Here is a 17,598-nt window from a genome sequence, read left to right as displayed (position 1 = left end):
TCACTTTAGGTGTTTGTGTAATGCTCATATTAAGGGGAAGGGAGAAGGAAAGATTGGCAGATAGGAAGAAATTTATTTATATTGAAGTGGTTTACAATATAATAGCATATATAAAACAGTTACATGTGTAAAAATAGTTGAAAGGATTGCATATAAAAACAAATATAAATATAAAAACAGTTTAAAACAACAGCAGCCCATACATAAAATAATAAAAAGTAGGGGAAATTGTTGTATGGGAGAAAGAAAAACAAGCAAACACAAAAAGTCAAATAAACTAAACAATAATAGCAACAATAATAAAATGGAGATCCAATGACTCATTGGAAATGGATAGAAAAATCAATTTTTAGTCTCCAAACTTGATTGGTATTGTATCTAAACTTTCAAGTACTATAAAATCCATGTTTGTAAGTGTGGCCATTGTGTGTACAGGATTGTATCCTAGAAGCATTTTCAAGGCTGTGTGCAACAGGGACTGAAATCAGAACACAGGTATTATAAAGGTATGGACAAGAAAAAAGTTAATGGAAGAATAAATTATAAAAAATAATAATACTAAGTCAGTTATTTGTGGTCAGGTTCTTTGGTGCATTAGGAGTAGATAATCAGCAGTTATATACTGACTGCACTGAAGAAATATTATGGTGAAAGAAAAGATCCTTTTCTATATAAGTCTTGATCAATATGAAGCCATTTCATTTAATAGCCAAGATTTTACACCACCATTTATTTTCAGATTCATTGAGTTTTCTGGCTAGTGCCTTTGTTGATTTTTTTCAACTCCCACATCCATAAGTAAATGCAGCGATACCTAAGACCAAGACAGAGAGAAAATATTAACTTGCTGATGCCCAGTGAGTTCCTTTCATCCACTCTGTGTAGTTTTTCCTGGGTAATCAGGCAACTGTGTTGCATTCAACTTTGTTAAGCAAAGGTGTGAAATAATATGCAAGCTATAAAAAAATGCTGATTGAAGATGACAAGAACTGTGGAAGGCCAAAAGAATTCCTATTCCTATCCATTTACAACCCCACCTTCACTGAAAAGTTGCTTTAACAAAGGACACGCACAATGATACAAGTTGTAAAAGGGCCCTGAACAGAAACTCAAGAATTAAGATGGTGATAATGTGTGGAATAAAAATATATTATTTGATGTACATATACAGGTGTGAGAAAACATGGAAAATCTCAAAGGAAGTCATGACACAATTATATATACATATATTCTGAGTTAAGCAGACGTTAACATTCTTCTGTCAAAAGTTTTCTAGGATACAATAGATGTAGTTGTGTTTGAAACTCACTTAAGAAAGCTTATGTTTCTGGGCTTTGCTGCTGTTATTGTCTGTTCCCTAGGTTGGCATAATGTACTGTATTTGTTCACACTCTTGTTTTCACTCTGTTATGCTTCAATATGGAAGATTCATCGAGTGCTGCTCTTTACCAAGTTATATAGAAGCCTGTTTTATCCAGGTGAAACTTCAGGGAGTTAGATAATAGACATGTGTGCAAAGGATTTGGACAAATGCTGAAGCAAGAAGTGAAGAAAGCCTGTTGGAAACATCCAGGGCTTGACAAAGCAGGATCTTTTCTAAAGCACCCCACCCTGAAGGAGAGACCTCCAAAGAGATTTGGAGATTCAGATGTTTTGAAAAATGTGCCTTCAGTTTGACTGCTAATAGGGAAAGTTTTCAAACTTTTTCTGGATTGTTGTTGTTTAGTTATTTAGTCATGTCTGCCTCTTTGTGACCCCATGGACCAGAGCACGCCAGGCACTCCTGTCTTCCACTGCATCCTGCAGTTTGGTCAGACTCATGTTTGTAGCTTCGAGAACACTATCCAACCATCTCGTCCTCTGTTGTCCCCTTCTCCTTGTGCCCTCATCTTTCCCAACATCAGGGTCTTTTCCAGGGAGTCTTCTCTTCTGGGTTACCCTGTGCCATCTCCAGTTCAGTGTATAATCCAGATTCCAAGATTTTCTGTTTAAAACAAAGCTCTGTGTTCCCCATTCAGTTCTATGGAGACTTCTTTTTTTCTTTTCCTTTTTACCTAGAATTCTTTTTCACTTTCAGGAATCACTGTCAGGAACCCCTCTGGAGTGGATAAAATCTGCCAAATTGTAGACATGTAAGTCCAGGGAATTTTTGTGGGGTGTGGAGGGATATTCACTTTCCTCCATATCAGGGCAGTATCTTTAATGAGCCAAGAAAAGCTCCCAAAGGTATACATTTCATATGTCCAGAAATCATTGTACATATTTTTTTTAAGAAAAGGAAAACAAACTGAAAACCCATCCAGTGTCATCTACCAGGTAACAGTTCTCACATGCCCTGCAGCATGGAATGAGACTGTGGGGTGGATCTCAATGCTGGATTTATGTATAGGCTAAGTAGGCTGAAGCCTAGGGCCTCTAAATCTAGGGGGCCTCACCAGCCCACCCGCTCCCCAGCAGGCAGTTTCCCTTCTCCCAAAATTGCAAACCCAAGACTTAATGCGAGGGCAGGGCAACTCGGGCCTCTAAATCTAGGGGACATCGCCAGCCTGCCCTCTCCCCAGTGCCAGTCTTCCCTCTCCCAAAATTGCAAACCCAAGACTTCATGCAAGGGCAGGGCAACTCAGGCCCAGCAACTATGAGACTCAGGGCTTACTAGTGGGGTCCAAACTGAAGCAGTGGGGCGCAACTTGATTTTTTTTTTTGTAGAGCCCCAGTTCACAGGCAAAGTCTGCGAAATCTTATAGATATAAATAAAATCCATCTAGATTGCCCTGGTGTGGGCCCCGCCTTAGGACCGGCTTGCGGGGCCCAATTTGGCCAACTTGCTCCAATTGCCTTCTTGTCAGCCCTGGTGAGACTGTGCAGGGGTTGGACTGACAAGCCCTGCATCTTCTAGGTCCCTGATGTCACTGTTCAGAGTACAGATTCAAGGACTTGTTATGGAAGTAAAGGGGGGCACTTATTGGATATCAGTTTTGTCACCTCTCCCCCCCCAAACCCCGAGACAATGAGCCCAGCCACCTTTTATCACAGTCACAAAACCACTACACTACAGCATGGCCATAAACCTGTACGTTCAACCGAGTCACTCCTGCCAGGTAAAGTTTTTAGGATGCATCTCACAGAGCAGGGTTTATTTTCTGGTCATAAGTGGCACATGAACAGATATACAAAAAAGTGGTCCTGAGCCTTGTAGAGTTTTCCAGATTAAAACCTGTAACTGGGCCTAGAAACACACAGGCTATCTGTGCAATGGAACAACACAGAGTGTGCATGGTTGCACTTGTGAAAACAGTAAAGAGCCACATTTTGCAAGAATCAGAAAAATAATCTTGACATAGACACATCTAAAGTCAAGATACATTTTGTAGAAATGACTGCTATTCAGACACATGCTTCATTGTTTTTTCAGTGTCATGTGTCAATGCTGTTTGTGTACAATCACAATGGCATAAGTGGGACATTCCCCAATTTGCAGAGTGCTGTGTGCACAGAAGACCTGCAGGGTTCTGGATAGGGGCCAACATCAAAATTTCTTCAAAAAAAAAAAAAAGGATTTTCTTTTGGCATTAAATGGATTACATTTTAGCCGGGGGTGGGGGGACAATGGAGATTAGAGCGTATCTGAGGCAAAATCATGTTAAAATAGGATCATTGATGTCTGTGAGTCTGTTCCATAATAAGCGGTGAAAGGAAGAAGGCAATAATTTCCAGTCTGAAAAGAAGATAAAGTACACCCCAAAGGGAATTGATGTACCAAATGTTTTCAGGATTGAGAATGCGAAAACTGTCATAGGTGTGAAGTTTTAAAGTCATCGCCACTGATTAATTCCTCCAACATAACACACACACACACACACACACACACACACACTGATTTAGACATGGGAAGAGTGAACAGGAATCCATTAGGAAGCAGAAAATATGGCATAGCTATGAAAATCAATGCATTTGGCAAAACTGAAAACAGAAAAAAAGAGAGGCGTGCAATCATATCTCAAAAAGGCACTGTCAATTGAACAACCATGAAATACAACTGTGGCAGCAATAGGGTACAACACTGTTTTCTATTCAGTGCTGGGGAAAAGGCAGGGTGGTATTCAATTTTATAGCAGCACACAGAAAATAAAGGTATTCATAATACTGATGATATGTCGTAAGAATAGAAATATAAATCTCTAGAATAGTAAAAAGAAAAGAAAAGAAAAAAGGGAGGGAAAGCAATTCTAATGTACAATTTCTTTTGGATTGCAATGCCTCAAGCTAACACCATTCCATTATTATTATTTTTTGAGGTTCACTAAAGAAAATGGGGCAGCAAGGTGATTGTTCTCTTAAGCACCCTTAACAAATTACAATTCTGGGAGATTGTTGTTAAGCACCCTTAACAAACTATAATTCCCAAAGGATGGCTTTTTCTGGTTTGCCTCAGGCAGCAAAATGTCTTGGACCAGCCCCCCCCCCCCCCGATGCATACACTCCATTTAACAAGCTGCTCCCCCACACACACTGTTTGGTTGAAACGTTCGAAAGCTCTGCCTGCACTAACAACACCATAGCTATAGCTGTAAAAAATAAAATTTTAAAAAGTGGTTTGCTTGTGCATTAGTGTGAAGGTCTCTCAGTCCTTCAGATGAGCTTTTCAGAGTTAGAATAAGAGGTATCAGTGAAAAATCACCATCCTTCTTCCAGGAGGCACGCCCCACAAGTGCAGTTGCACTCACAGGTGTCCCAGATCCGAGTCAGTATAAGCTATTTGCTTCCATAACTTAGTGACTTAATTGTTGCTGCTTTGTGGTTTGAAGTGGACTTTTTAGAAAGCAATTGTGATGAAATTACAGCTCTTGGTGAAGATAAGACATTATCCCACTGGCCACGCTCATCACATGGAGCTGCTTTCCTAGCAGAGCTGGGTATACGGTCTGTTTGAAGGACCTGGAACAAAGGCCAGCTTCCTATCCCCGCTCTGTAATAATTACATGTGCTTCACATTACAAGATTGCAGTATGTCAGTATGACAGCTTTCAATTGACTGTATACCCCTTTGTCTTTTATTCCTCTCTCTGTACTTGCAGCCCTTCCATTCTACTCTTTCATGCTGCTTTAACGAAGTTGACTGCCACATCTATTAGCCTTCCCCATCAATACATTAAAACATTCTTCTGAGAAAAAAGCGCTGTTAAATATTACCTTGGTTAGTAATGTAATTGAACAGGATAATGACAGCACATTGACATTGTTAAGGTTTGTGACCTAATGATTTATGAGGCAAGTTACAATTGCAGACACATTGATTTCAGTAACTAGGCCATGAACAAGAGCAGTGAACAATTTGCTCATTTCTTTATTGTTTTAAAACATCTCGCCCTATGCCCACCTCATATTATGTTCATCACACAATTGTGTCTTTGAAAGCTTGCTGACTCCCTAGGGGAGTGATGTAGGAAGTGGTGTTTGCCTGAGAAGGTGAGCTAGTACAGGACTGGTCACAGAGGTCAAAACAGTTTGCAAAAGTACACTAGCTTTCTTCTATTGGAACAGAGAAAACAAACAGCTTCTAGACTCCGTTCAACAAGCATGGGGTATTTTCAATGTGCAAATGCCCTACTTCCTCATGGTATGCCTACTGATTTCCTCACCATGCTTGATGAGTTATTCAGATGTAAGTTAGTACAAGGAACACTGGAAAATTCACTGCTGGAACAATACTATGAATGCATCAGCATTCACTGAAGTCAGGAACCAACACCCTAAGCAAAGATGGAGACCATGTAGCCCTCCAGATGCTGCATATCTGGACATAGGGAGGGAGGAAATTTATCCGGTTCACATTCTAATGTGAACCTACTTACTTCCTGGAACAATACACAGACCATGATCTTTTGAAATTGTGCTTCTCCAGATTTGGCAATACAGATCTCCAACAACAAAAATGCATTAAACAGCAAATATTAGAAAAAAAATTTCACACAAAAAATTGCATTGGTGAAAATAACATACAGAAATACCATATATTGCATAATGTATGTATACTAAACTAAATTGTGTATATTAAGTGAAATGCACACAAAAATGTTTTGATTTCTCATATGGACTTTTTTTAAAAAATGTGAAAATACGGAAAACTGAACTTAAAACTGGAAAAGATGAGACAAATTGAGATAACCCAAAACTGACGGATTTTGGCATTTCCACCCAGAGGGCCAACAGGCTGGCAATCTCTACACTAGAGAAGGATGAGATATTTTAGCATACTGAAGAAGTTCTCATAATTATCTCATCCTTCCTCTCAATAAACCTAGTAGGGCAGATCACTTGCATTTCTATTTTAAAGACAAAAATCATGGATTTGAGGTAGCGACCTGACTGAGATCACCTAGGTGATATATATAACAAATATTTTATTCTAGGTTTCTACACTTTAGACAACATGATCATGCCAGGTAATAACTCGATTGATGGACAAAACAATCCAAAAAAAAAATTCCTTCCAGTAGCACCTTAAAGACCAACTAAGTTATTTCTTGGTATGAGCTTTCGTGTGCATGCACACTTCTTCAGGTACACACCTGAAGAAGTGTGCCTGTGTACCTGAAGAAGTGTGCATGCACACGAAAGCTCATACCAAGAAATAACTTAGTTGGTCTTTAAGGTGCTACTGGAAGGGATTTTTTTTGTTTTTTGTTTTTGTTTTGACTATGGCAGACCAACACGGCTACCTATCTGTAACTTGATTTATGGAGTACATTTCCCCTCTTTGCCTTGGCATTTTGAACTTCCTTATTGTCTCGCTTTGCTGGGAAGATGGCAAACATGAACATGCTAATTCACCTTTTCCTTTACCGGGGCCATGCAGTATGGGGTGGTAGCAGCAATGGGCTGCCTTCCCTTCATGGAACTGGAAGAAGATGCTGGGAATAAATAGTGGCTATGACTTAGAACAAAGAATTCACTGTACATTCTCAGATCCGGTTTACAAATTATACTCATTTTCTCTATACAGTTAGTCAAATTGGCTTCACACCACATGGAAAAATAATTGCCTGAAATCAAAGCATCTTGCTCATCTGCTGTCAACTCAAGTCACTGTGAGGTATAGGCAATGGATCCCTCATATTTGAGGCTGCCATTTTGGGGGAAACGTTACATGTTTTAGAGAGCTTTGAATGGGCAGCTGAGATGTGTGTGTGTCTTTCATGGGAGTTTCTTTGATCAAGTGCCAACATATAAACTCCTGAAATATGAGACATTTTTGAACAGATGGATTAAATACAATTCCACGCAAGAGACAGTGAACACATTTTATATCCTAAGGGCCAAAATATCCCATCAAATTTACCTAAGCCATATTTGGTATGACTTTGAAAGGAATCAGAGCAACCAGATGCTGTCCTCTATCTCTGTAGTTAGAGGCAAAAAGGCAGAAGGCTTGGGAACGGCATATCCCCAAAAGCTTAGTCTTTTTGAGCTTTTGACTGACAGTTCATAAATGGTTGGATAACTTTTTTCTATGCACAGTGTTGCTGCAGTGTAAGCAATGAACTAGTCAAACATGTTGAAAATTAGACAGCTGGACAGTTTAAATTATACACGTTCACTGCAAATTTCATTTCCCCGTCTTCTTTCTCTTCTGATGACCGAGAATAGAAAGGAACCTTGATGGTGACCTATTTTGAAAATTGCTTGCATTAAATGGCAGATGCTTTGCATTTTTTTGTTTTGTTCATACTCTACATTTTATATATGCAAGTGTTCATTTCTCTGCCCGAAACGATGCCATTAGACAAACAGAGGGTCTCCACAGAGGTGATTCCAGGCTGCATGTGGCTGATACATGGCAACAATTTGCGTGGCAAGGAAGTGATCATATGGCAGAGGAACATGAACTAGCACTCCACAGGTACCAGGAACAATCACGTGTTCATATATCATATTGCCACCATTTTGCCACAGAGTTACACACAAGGGTTTTACACACATCATTTAATTGGCCACAGAATGACCCTCCTTGTTTTGGCATCTACTTTGCCTACTCAAAAGTATGTCTAATAAAGTCAGGTTTGAATATCTTTCTGCTACTAATGTGTAGATGTCAAAGGCCTATATATTTCATGTGACCAGTAGGTCAAGGGGGAGACCAATTCCCTGTTCGTCTCCCTCATTATTGGGGCCATCATTCTTTGCCTTTAAATCCAAGGAGCCAGGCTCCATGTCAGGTCTATAACATTTGTGTATTGGACAGGGGGGAGTAGCCATATGAGGAAACTGGCCTTTTAGGTGATTATTTGCTCACAGCAACTAAAAATAAAATATTATATATAGGAATAGAGTTATCTTTATCTCTCTGCTATCTTCTGAGCCTGAGTTTAAAGAAAAGCACTCTGCTGAATCCCAAGAAAAAGAACAGATAAGCGGGAAAGTAGAAACTGGGGTAAATGGTTGTCCAGTTACACCATTTATACAGATGTCATTTTACAACTGAAGAGGGACCCAGCATTGGTGAAGTAGCAGATATTATCCACAGTGAGTTGGGGGATTCTGAATACCTGGGTCACACATCCACACCGTACACTTTAATTAATAATATACTTTAACAGTCATGGTTTCCCTCAAAGTATCCTGGGAACTGTGGTTTGTCAAGAATGCTGAGAACTGCAACTTTCAGTATTCTCAGAGAAGAGGAATTGATTGTTAATCCACTTTGGGAACTGTAGCTCTCTGAGGGGAATAGGGGATTCTCCTAACAGCTGCAGCACCCTCAACAAACTACAGTTCCCAGTATTCTTTGGGGGAAGTCACGACTGTTTAAAGTGGCATTATACTACTTTAAATATAGGGTGTGGATGTGGTCCCAGTTTCCATGTGGCTCAGGTATAATGAAAACTTTAGAAGGAGAGCTGTCTTGAACCCTTCCCTGGCCTGGAATATTCCATGGAAACTAACTCATTACAGTGGCAACAACCACTGTACCCAACTCAGCTTGGGAAACTAACTCATTACAGTGGCAACAACCTATTTAGTTCAGGTCTTTTCTTGTGGGTTTTTGGATTCCTTATGAAGAGCCCAGGGTTCTGAGATTCAAGACGTTGTCCATTCAAAACTAGCAAGAGAGATGGGAGGATCAGTTTTCTGGTCCTTTCATTGTTCTTTCTTTAGGATATCTTAAGATATCTCTGTTTGGAGTTGTTCCAAAACATTTCCTGTGAAATTTCAACATTCATCACTTGTCTTACCCTGCTGTGTCACCTTTGCTTCCATTGAAACGGTTGCACACATGGTGCCTCACTGTGGTCAGAATGTGCTTCTGGGCATGTGTGACATGAAATATGGTTTATGTCTTCTTCCTATTCATCCTGATTATTTCAATCTACAGTCGTCCCTTGGTTTTTGAACAGCTTAGTTCTCGTACGTTTTGGCTCGCAAACATCTCTAATCTGAAAGTGAATGTTCCAGTTTGCAAACTATTTTTGGAAGCCGAACATCCAACGGTGCTTCCTCAGCTTCTGATTGGCTGCAGGAACTTCCTGCAGCCAATCAGAAGCTGCACTTTAGTTTCTGAAGGTTTTGGAAGTCGAATGGACTTCTGGAATGGATTCTGTTCGACTTCCAAGGTACGACTGTATTCAATTTTTCTTCTGAAGGCACTCATTATTTGAAATTTTCTCTTTGCTGGTAAGATGAAGTCAGGTACGTATTTAGATCTCATGCATCCACTGGGTAAATTGGCAGAGGAATTTGGATTTCCTCTGCCCCTTGGGGAAAAAGATCTGAGGACTTTTCTCTGTCTTAAAGTTCCTGGGTGTCAAATTGAAATTACAGGTTCAGCACTACTGTTTGCCTTATTCAAAGTTGTCTGGTTTAGGGGGGCCACTACGTGGTGCATCAGAAGATGGCTGACAATAACATCTCTCCGACCCACACGAGGTAATTTGGAGGCTATGATGGGGGTAATTAGCCTCCTTAACCCCCCCCAGGATTATGGGGGGACAGCCCTTGCCTGCTGTGCCCTATACCACCCCCGAATTTGTGAGGGTGGGGGCACTAGGCACAAAGCCCTCCTGTGGGATTTTCGGCACTCCTCGACGCCGTCCCCGATTCGCGCCGCTGGTTGCAATGATCTTTAAAAGAAACAATTTGGACGTGATTAATTGCACATACATCAAGGAAAAAGGGGAGTAAATACTGCTGACAGAAGAGATCTCTGATAACAAGACAACAATAAAATACGAGAAGAACGTTAAGATACGGTATGACAAATGACTGAGGGGGGAGGGGGGAAAAACCTGCCTTTACCTTTTCATGTGATTTAACAAGAATCCCCCTCCCCTAATGAGTCAGAAATTAAGGACTTAAGCTGTGGATTTAAGGCTGTGTGGAGATAAACTTTCGATCCAAAGCAATGTTTCAAGATGAAGCTGGAAAGCTAAGAGTGCTGGAGTGTCGCACTCAGAAAAAAAAATGCCGTCGCCATTTTGTGAGGCATTGTGGGAGCTCTTGGGTCTGGGAGGAGAAAGAGAGAAATAGAGTTGTTTACATATCGTGAATCAACTTCTCGGTGGGACTTAAGAGCGACAAATGCCAAAATTTACAATGGAAAAAGTGATGTTATCTACGAAGGAGATATATGGAAACCATCTGGACTTAGTGGAGGAACGGGAAATCCACACAGGATTATTACACTTGCTATCGGCTTAAGGAGACTAACAGAAGAGATCGTAAAGGAAAAAGAGAAATTATACGAACAAGATATGATGTGGCAACACCAAGATAAGACTGGATAGAATTATGAACTTTGGACTGATTGGGACTGATTTGGACATTAACGCAGTAATAAGAAGATGATCTGAATCCCCCTTTGGATCTTGAAGTATGGGTTCCCCCAACAAAATTTAAAAATTTGGCTTTGTAATTCGGAATTTATATGATGTGATTTAATTTGATGTGATTGGCCAGTTAATAAAAATTATTTAAAAAAAACAACAACAAAGTTGTCTGGTTTAAGGATTAGGTTACCATGTGCTATACAGGATAAAATATCATTGACAGAGGTGCGTTTTAGGTTTTCATTTGAATTTAGCCTGCAAGGTTGTTGCCCTAGGCACAGCTTCTTTTTTAAAAAAAACACACACACGTTTGGGATGCTTCTTTGGCATACCCAACATCATTTACTTGGGATCTTATTTGTCTACATTCCTATGCAATCACACTTTCTTTTTGCAGATAGTATTATTTTTCTTGAAGTTGAGCTGCAGACTCATTCAAATGCTGGTGCTGGTGCTGGATGCTGGTGTCTATTTCCAGGGTACCTGATGTACTGAGCAGTGGTATGACACCAGGAAAGCTAATGGAGTTACCAAGTACTTGATGTTCTTATTTAAAATAAAAATAAAATACTTGCAGTTCACATCTGGGCTGATGTTTTTGCAGATAATATTTTGGTATGATAGCCAAGGATATGTATAGGTTATGAATTAGTTGCCATTCAAAACACCAAAGATGAAATACAACATTCCACCTACACTAGCATATCAGCTTGCCAGATGCAATGCTCAACACTCGCCTCCCCCTGCACACTTCCTCCTCTGGGGGTTCTCCCACTCCTGAACCAATTTCAGGGGTACAGGGTGTACATAGAGGGAGCAGAGGGGGAAAGCCCCATTATACACATGGAAGCCCTTCTGCAGGGCTTCCACTGATGTAGCTCTTTAAGTGAATCGTGCCCTAAGAGTGCTGAAGAAATTCTAGGCTTTTGTGCATCAGTTCCATAATCACAACATTCTTTTCATTGCCTACTATGTACCTCAGCTCAATGATAAGAATCCAGGTTTCTTTTCTCATTTCCAGGTGAAGCACTTTAAAATTTTAGCTCAAGAGGCAAAGCCTAAGCCAGATGCTGTGTTTGCATGGCCATGGCACCATGGAAAATCAAACAGAGTGGGCCATAGACGTTTCCCCTGGCTCCCAGTACATGTATTTGGAATTCCATTTTTTCAGAAAAGGGGGAAGTTGTCTGATGTTTGACTTGTACCAACAGAACATATTATTCATTTCTCTGTAGTGTTTAGGGAATCAGGCTTCACAAAGGGATCTGTTGCAGGAAATTGGCTGGTTTGGTTTTTCATTCCAAGCTGGATTATACTGGGAACTTTTGTATTAGGAAAATGCTTGAAGGGTCAGCTAAAAAGTCCCCACAACAGCCCAGCTCATGGTGCTTATTGTTGCCATTGCTGAATTTGGTTACCCACATGGCTCTGATTGACGGCTTAATGAGCAATTCTCATTGAAGAAATCACTGTACTGTTCATTCTTTTCATCCAGGTGTGATTGTTTGTTTCTCATTCCTGACCTAACCATATTCAAAGGATAAGGGAAGACATGACTGGGACCTGGTCTGAATAGCTGAATATACCAGGAGATGCACAAAACATATTAATGCACATGCTATCCCACAGAGAACACAGGATCTTTCTGCAAAATTCGCAGTTGTGCTCTTTCATATAATAGTACTGACCCCTTTCAACAATAGCATAACCTTACAGTATTGCTAAGCAACAAATTGAATGTGACACAAACTTTCCCTTTCCCCCCTTTTTGTTTTGCATTCTCTTTTATTCTCATAGAAAATGTGAACTGCACTTCAATATCAGGACTGGTGGTGCCCACAATGATGGCTTCAGAAAGGTCACCCAATTGGTAAGTCAACATTGCAGCTTTGAATTTATTTTTCCCTTGGCCTCCAACTGTCTGTTCCTCTTCTAGTCCTCTGGTTCCCTGATACATACAAATATAAGAACAACATTTCATTTATTTTTTTCTTGAATGCAGAAAGTCCAAGGTAATATAGTCATGGAAATGCATGGAGTTATCAGAAGTTCAGAAAAGCCAAGTCAGATTTAATTATGTATTTAATTCTGCTTGTACAAAGGAATCTCCATTCCCTCTCCTCTCCCCATGTGCACCCCCTCAAATCTGCTTAAGAAGGCTAGGAGGAAACACAAAACAGAGAGCACCCAGGGAGAAGAGAGAGAGTAATACTGCACAAGCAGAAGTCAATGCGTGAATAAGGTGACTTTGTTAGATACACAACCCAAATATTTTGGTGTGGATATCAGCTCTAGTACAGTCATACCTGGGATCCCTAACACCTTGGTACGTGGACATTTTGACTCCCAAATGCCACAACCCCCAAAGTGAGTGTTCCGATTTGTGAACGTTCTTTGGACCCCAAACGTCTGACAGGGCTTCCGCGGCTTCCGATTGGCTGCAGGAGCGTCCTGCAGCCAATCGGAAGCCGCGCTTTGGTTTTCTGAATGTTTAAGAAGTTGAACAGACTTCCGAAATGGATTCTATTCAACTTCCAAGGTACGATTGTATTACATTTTAGTGTTTTATCCACTCCTTGTAGATCTGACTGCAGCCCAAGAGGAATTTCCCTTTGCTACCTTGACTTCTTCTCACCGGAAAGGTTTGCCCAGGAAACTCTTAACAAAGTTTTCAGCCCATACTTCCAGAAATCGGCTTTCTGAGTCAGACTATACACCCTGCATCCCACAGAGAATCTAGCACCTTAATGACAAAAGAGAAACAGGCAGGGAGGGGGGTGAGAATGAAAGGAGAGGAAAATATGTTCACCACATGTCAAAACATGAACAGAATAATAAAAGCAAAGCGACATTAGAGCTATCAATAATTTCTTCCACTCAAATATCTGAACTGTAATAAGAGATTACTTTCTGATATCACACAGTTGGTAGTGCAAATAAAAAAATGTCACAACCGTTGATCTTGCTATCCTAATTATTTTGCCTGCATGGAAAGAGAATGACTCAAGTACAGGCAAAAGGCACACACACGGTCTTACCGGGAAGAACTATAACATTTACCATAAAGTATAGTTGTTCCTGTTTACATGTTTTTAGTCTTCTCTTGTTAGATAAACAGCAGTAATGGAGAAAACCTGATCAGTCTCTGGGCGGGGGGGGGGGGCGGGCAGGCAATGGAGAGGGAAAATTTAATACTTTCCCTCCCTGCTACAGATGGGAGAGGCAGAATCTTATATGAAGCTGCTGTTTGTACAGTGGTACCTCAGGTTACCTACGCTTCAGGTTACATACGCTTCAGGTTACATACGCTTCAGGTTACATACGCTTCAGGTTACAGACTCCGCTAACCCAGAAATATTGCTTCACGTTAAGAACTTTGCTTCAGGATGAGAAGAGAAATTGTGCTCCGGCGGCACGGCAGCAGCAGGAGGCCCCATTAGCTAAAGTGGTGCTTCAGGTTAAGAACAGTTTCAGGTTAAGTACAGACCTGAGGTACCACTGTATTCCATTTTACATTCTCCTTGGTATCAATAGAGGTTTCCCTTTAAATGCAAACTGCAACTTTGTAGAGTGATTTGAGTATACAAAATAGCAGTCCAAAAATGAAAAATAAATGATGTCTCACTCCAAAAGGGAATTGGAGTTGTTCATATGAAAGGCTACCTGTTGCTTCATATCCTCCCCCTTTCCTCCTCATCTTCTGTGCCCATGGGCATAGGCCAAGGGGCGGAAGTGGGATCCACAAATATAATTGAAAATCATTGAAAGTAGTCAATGATCTGAGGTTCTGCCCCCTCGCCTAGCAGAAGCCTGCACCCTGCAATGTCCTCTGCCCAGGACACAAGCCTGGCCAGGATGCAGGCTGAGGTCATTATGGGCATGCACACTGGTATCTGTTTACATGTAAGCACACGACACACACACACAAATTTCTCAGTCCATCAGATTTGCACAAAACAGCAGCTATGTGTATGTGGGTGTGTTGCGGGCCTGTCTTAACCTCCTAGAGTGTACCTCCCACTGCTCTCTATGCCTCAGAATCCACCTTGTTCTGGCCTGAGATCAGTGGCTGTGAATCTCCAGATCTGCCCCCTGCCTGGCAGACAGGTCTCTTCCACCTGGCTCAGGAGAACTGGGTCTTGGCAGACCACAGTTACAACAGACTGTGACCAAGGCTGCTCAACACCTTAGACCACCAGTTGTAAGTTTTGCAAGTCTTGTGGCTGAAGAAAGTAATGGGTTAATCTGGACACTGGGAGAATTGAAGGACTCACTGTTGGGTCCAAGTGTTTTCCTGATTTCTCCTGCTTGGTTTCTCAGGTGCTCATCTTCCAATCTGGCTAGGATTTAGTAACACAAAACCATTCAGTTGGTAGTCATTTTCAAATCAATCCTCTTTATGACATCGAATGCATTGTGTGTTTTAGCACTCATAAAAGAAAACACCTTATACATTTCAAAATAATGTCTGCATTATCCAGAGTTGCCCACAATTGGCTTTTGAATCTGATCTATTATTTTCTGTAAATTATAATATTTTGCCATGTCATAAAATGCTCATTTTGTTGGCTGTAGGTAATGTCTCTTGCATAAATACATGTAATTGTTTTAATGCCTTGCAAGCTGCCATCACCTGATTGAAGAGCCCGGACAAATTGGTTTGGCTTATTTCATGCTAAGATTCTTAGCAGAAGTTGGAGGTGTGCCAAAGGACTAAACTACCCGACAGATGTTAATTGTATATTAGGTTACACTGCATGACTCCATATTGAAAATTACTTGAATTGTTACAGTCACTCAAAAGTAATAGGCTGTGTTACCCACAGAATATCCCAAACTTTAAAAGTCTTCCTAGACACGAAAGTTTGTTAGTGAAATACTTGCATCACATGGTATAATTGAACTGGGGAAATTAGGCTAGAATATTGACACAAGCATGATCCACAATCCTATTCCAAAAAGAAAAAGAGCTTATTCTTTAAAGAGCAAAGAGATATGGATCATTAAGCAGCTGTGATTTTCCTCTAAATTACATCACGGCATCACCCATAGAGTGCAAGAGCCTCTGTCCCCTTTAGAGTAAGGTCAGCTTAGAGCTGTCAGCTTCCCCTCCCCGCCTGCACTGGGAAAATGCAGCAAATGAAGATCCTAAAATGAAGATAAACTACTTTAGGGGAGGGGCAATTTAGATGAGGGAAATGGTACCCTCTCCCAGAGTACCACTTTTCAAAGCATCCCCATGAGCCTGCAAGTACTATAATTAGCAAAAGGGAAAATGATGGGAAATCTTCCTCGCTGACTTCCCACATTTCTTCTGGCTTGGTTCTAAACTTGTCATGGGGCTTTTAGGCACAGATGTCAGAAACAAAGCACTTGAATGTATGAAGAATATAGTCTGTCACATGAAACACCAACTAGTCCACCAGGTTGGTGTGGTCTACACTGACTGAAAAAATGTTTTTCGGGGTTTTAGTTCTTCACAGCTATACATGGAGATGTCATATACTGAATGTGTGATTGAAAACATGGGTTCTACCTGCTCAACAGTACCCCCTTCCTCAGAATGTGCAACAAGTTGGAAATGTTAATGCCCATTTGCCCATATTAGTATAATTAGTTAAGACGACTCTTTTAAATGTTTTAGTTAAAGTGTGGGGAACCTGTGGCTCTCCAGATATAACTGGACTATAATTTCTATCAGCCCAGCCAACATGGCCCAATGGGCAGGGCTGATAGGAATTGGTCCAGTAATATCTGGAGGGCTGCAGGTTCCCCATCTCTGTTGTAATGCTGCCCTCAGTTGAGGAAGGAAGGAAGAAGAAGGAAGGAAACTTCCCAGCCCTGTTTAGGGAAGTTTTTAATGACAGAAGAAGAAGAAGAAGAAGAAGAAGAAGAAGAAGAAGAAGAAGAAGAAGAAGAAGAAGAAGAAGAGATAGATGATGATGATAGATAGATGATGATAGATGATAGATAGATGATAGAAGATAGATATAGATAGATGATAGATAGATAGATAGATATAGATAGATGATGATAGATAGATGATGATAGATAGATGATAGATAGATAGATGATAGATAGATAGATAGATAGATAGATAGATAGATAGATAGATGATAGATAGATAGAGATAGATAGATATAGATGATAGATAGATAGATGATAGATAGATAGATAGATAGATAGATAGATAGATAGATAGATAGATGATAGATAGATGATAGATAGATGATAGATAGATAGGTGATAGATAGATGATAGATAGATAGATAGATAGATAGATAGATAGATAGATAGATAGATGATAGAGATAGATATAGATATAGATATAGATAGATGATAGATAGATAGATGATAGAGATAGATAGATAGATAGATAGATAGATAGATAGATAGATAGATAGATAGATGATAGATAGATGATAGATAGATAGATAGATAGATAGATAGATAGATAGATAGATGATAGATAGATGATAGATAGATAGATGATAGATAGATAGATATAGATAGATAGATGATAGATAGATAGATAGATAGATAGATAGATAGATAGATAGATGATAGATAGATGATAGATAGATGATAGATAGATAGATAGATGATAGATAGATAGATAGATAGATAGATAGATAGATAGATGATAGATAGATAGATAGATAGATAGATAGATAGATAGATGATAGATAGATGATAGATAGATGATAGATAGATAGATAGATGATAGAGAGCAAAAATCCCAGCTCAGAGAAAGCAGCATTTTTTTACTGCCACT

General features: G+C 40.1%; 1 long non-coding RNA gene across 1 annotated transcript; it reads left to right on the top strand.

The window, feature by feature from the left end:
- Positions 1-11,779: 11,779 nt before the first annotated feature.
- LOC309376065 lies at positions 11,780-13,781 on the top strand. Its single transcript, XR_014171056.1, has 3 exons — positions 11,780-11,844; positions 12,621-12,693; positions 13,406-13,781. It is a non-coding gene; the product is annotated as an uncharacterized lncRNA (long non-coding RNA).
- Positions 13,782-17,598: the final 3,817 nt, after the last annotated feature.

This window comes from Podarcis melisellensis (genome assembly GCF_964234715.1).
Source record: "Podarcis melisellensis genome assembly, chromosome: 1".
Taxonomy (NCBI): domain Eukaryota; kingdom Metazoa; phylum Chordata; class Lepidosauria; order Squamata; family Lacertidae; genus Podarcis; species Podarcis melisellensis.
This window is presented reverse-complemented; position numbering and strand designations above follow the sequence as displayed.